We start from the raw sequence: 3,414 nt of genomic DNA on the forward strand, positions 1-3,414 counted from the left end.
TTTATAAGTGTTTGATTATCCCAGAGAGAGAGAGAGAGAAACCATTTAAAAAGTCTTAACATTTTTGTCTACCATTCAACCTGTGTGTGTGGTAGGTGGTTGAATTTTGGTAGGCTGGTAGACAGGTCCTTGGGCTGTCTTGGTATCAATTTTGGTTGGTCTAGGTCGATTGTGGTAGCCAGGATGTTGGTTGAAATAAAGGTGTGGGAATAATCCTGTAATATTTTCATTTTAAAAGTATATATATTTTTGTCAACCATTCAACCTGTGTGTGTGGTAGGTGGATGAAATTTAGTAGGCTGGTAGACAAGTCCTTGGGCTGTCTTGGTATCAATTTTGGTTGGTCTAGCTCGATTGTGGTAGCCAGGATGTTGGTTGAAAGACAGAGGTGTGTTTCCATTTTAAAAGTTTATATATATTTGTCAACCATTCAACCTGTGTGTGTGGTAGGTGGATCAATTTTGGTAGGCTGGTAGACAGGTCCTTGGGGTGTCTTGACATCAATTTTGGTTGGTCTAGGTCGATTGTGGTAGCCAGGATGTTGGTTGAAAGACAGGTGTGTTTCCATTTTAAAAGTTTATATATATTTGTCAACCATTCAACCTGTGTGTGGGGTAGGTGGATGAAATTTGGTAGGCTGGTAGACAGGTCCTTGGGCTGTCTTGGTATCGATTTTGGTTGGTCTAGGTCGATTGTGGTAGCCAGGATATTGCTTGAAATAAAGAGATGTGGGAAGTCATCCATTTCCATTTTAAAAGTGTATATATTTTTATCTACCATTCAACCTGCGTGTGTGGTAGGTGGTTGAATTTTGGTAGGCTGGTAGACAGGTCCTTGGGGTGTCTTGACATCAATTTTGGTTGGTCTAGGTCGATTGTGGTAGCCAGGATGTTGGTTGAAAGACAGAGGTGTGTTTCCATTTTAAAAGTTTATATATATTTGTCAACCATTCAACCTGTGTGTGTGGTAGATGGATCAATTTTGGTAGGCTGGTAGACAGGTCCTTGGGCTGTCTTGGTATCGATTTTGGTTGGTCTAGGTCGATTGTGGTAGCCAGGATGTTGGTTGAAAGACAGGTGTGTTTCCATTTTAAAAGTTTATATATATTTGTCAACCACTCAACCTGTGTGTGTGGTAGATGGATCAATTTTGGTAGGCTGGTAAACAGGTCCTTGGGCTGTCTTAGTATGAATTTTGGTTGGTCTAGCTGGATTGTGGTAGCCAGGATGTTGGTTGTAAGACAGAGGTGTGTTTCCATTTTAAAAGTTTATATATATTTGTCAACCATTCGGCGTCAACATGGCGGTCTTACACGCACTCTATAACACAACTCTATGGCGAGGATGTAAACAAACCCTTGAGGAAGAACTTGTCTGTGTATTTTCTCGCTTTCTGGAGGAAGAAGAGGAAGAGGAGGAGGAGGAAGAAGAGGAAGAAGAGGAAGAAGTCAGGAGAGGAGGAAGTGAAGATTTCGAGGTAAAAAGTCGAGTCGCCATTTTTTGTCCATATTTTTCTCTCCACCTTTGTCTACATTTCCTCCATTTCCTCCGTTATCTCTCCATCTCTCTCCTTCCTCTTTTGTGTGGAGATAGTCAAGGAAATTCTCTTTCTCTCCATGTCTCCAATTTTTCTCTCCGTCTCTCCGTTCCTCCAAAATCACCCATGGAAGTTGAAGGAAAATATTCAGATTCCCAATTTTTCCTCATTTTTTCTCTCCACCTTTGTCAACATTTCCTCCATTTCCTCCGTTATCTCTCCATCTCTCTCCTTCCCCTTTTGAGTGGAGATAGTCAAGGAAATTCTCTTTCTCTCCATCTCTCCAGTTTTTCTCTCCGTCTCTCCGTTCCTCCAATATCACCCATTGAAGTTGGAGGAAAAAAATCAGATTCACAATTTTTCCACAACTTTTCTCTCCACCTTTGTCAACATTTCCTCCATTTCCTCCGTTATCTCTCCATCTCTCTCCTTTTCCTTTTGTGTGGAGATGGTCAAGGAAATTCTCTTTCTCTCCATGTCTCCAATTTTTCTCTCCGTCTCTCCGTTCCTCCAAAATCACCCATGGAAGTTGAAGGAAAATATTCAGATTCCCAATTTTTCCTCATTTTTTTCTCTCCACCTTTGTCAACATTTCCTCCATTTCCTCCGTTATCTCTCCATGTCTCTCCTTTTCCTTTTGTGTGGAGATACTCAAATAAATTCTCTTTCTCTCCATGTCTCCAGTTTTTCTCTCCGTCTCTCCGTTCCTCCAAAATCACCCATTGAAGTTGGAGGGAAAAAATCAGATTCACAATTTTTCCACATTTTTCTCTCCACCTCTGTCTACATTTCCTCCATTTTCTCCGTTATCTCTCCATCTCTCTCCTTCCCCTTTTGTGTGGAGATACCCAAATAAATTCTCTTTCTCTCCATGTCTCCAGTTTTTCTCTCCGTCTCTCCATTCCTCCAAAATCACCCATTGAAGTTGGAGGAAAAAAATCAGATTCACAATTTTTCCACATTTTTCTCTCCACCTCTGTCTACATTTCCTCCATTTCCTCCGTTATCTCTCCATCTCTCTCCTTCCCCTTTAGTGTGGAGATAGTCAGGTAAATTCTCTTTCTCTCCATGTCTCCACTTTTTCTCTCCATGCCTCCGTATCTCCAAAATCACCCATGTAAGAGGAGGAGGAGGTGGAGAGAGAGAGAGAGAGAGAGAGAGAGAGAGAGAGAGAGAGAGAGAGAGAGAGAGAGAGAGAGAGAGAACAGTTCCTAAGGCCATTTGACTCTGCTTCTTCGTGTGTCGAGACGAGATTCAAATTGGATTCAAATTTTAACGGACATAACGAATTTAGCAGAAAACAAGATGGCGGCGTCGCGACTGGTTTTTCCGTCTGAGGGTGTCTGGTGGTGTGAGTGGAAATGTTGGTCTGTTTCGGTCGATTGTGGTTGACTGGTAGGGGGTAGAGGGGTGGGGATAGTGTGGTTAGGTAGGGGAATGGTTGTAGTTTGTGTGGTAGGAATGGTGGTTGTGTTGGTGGAGGGGAAACTACAAAAAAAAACAAAATTATAACGTCTTGGATGTGGAAAGTCGAAAAAATTGGGTGGTGGTGAGTGAAAATGTTGGTATATTTTGGTCGATTGTGGTTGACTGGTAGGAGTTAGAGGGGTGGGAATAATGCGGTTAGGTAGGGGAATGGTTGTAGTTTGTGTAGTAGGAATGGTGGTTGTGTTGGTGGAGGGGAAACTACAAAAAAAAAAAAAAAAATTATAACGTCTTGGATGTGGAAAGTCGAAAAAATTGGGTTGTGGTGATTGGAAATGTTAGTATATTTTGGTCGATTGTGGTTGACTGGTAGGAGTTAGAGGGGTGGGGATAGTGTGGTTAGGCAGGGGAATGGTTGTAGTTTGTGTGGTAGGAATGGTGGTTGTGGTGGTG

This window comes from Eriocheir sinensis, unplaced genomic scaffold, assembly GCF_024679095.1.
Source record: "Eriocheir sinensis breed Jianghai 21 unplaced genomic scaffold, ASM2467909v1 Scaffold768, whole genome shotgun sequence".
NCBI classification, from domain to species: domain Eukaryota; kingdom Metazoa; phylum Arthropoda; class Malacostraca; order Decapoda; family Varunidae; genus Eriocheir; species Eriocheir sinensis.